Genomic DNA, 288 nt, shown 5'->3' on the forward strand with positions numbered 1-288 from the left:
GAAACAGTTTGAAACGGGCCCTTTTATCTTGATGCAACTACTAGAGGTCATTGACCATTTTTTTTCAGTACAGTTTCTAGTCCACCAAGTGACATCTCAATTGAATTCACGTTTTTCCCGATTAAATGCGCCGCTCGAGGATTCAATACAAGAGTCTTCGGTTGGCTTTTCTGTTGCCCTGCACAGCACATCCTGGGAAAGGGAAAGAATTGTCTCACTACATTTTCACAACGCTTCCCCCCATCCCATGTGATATCCTGACGCAGCGTCACGTTTTGCGTCGCTCTG

The sequence above is a fragment of the Oncorhynchus clarkii genome, chromosome 11, assembly GCF_045791955.1.
Source record: "Oncorhynchus clarkii lewisi isolate Uvic-CL-2024 chromosome 11, UVic_Ocla_1.0, whole genome shotgun sequence".
NCBI classification, from domain to species: domain Eukaryota; kingdom Metazoa; phylum Chordata; class Actinopteri; order Salmoniformes; family Salmonidae; genus Oncorhynchus; species Oncorhynchus clarkii.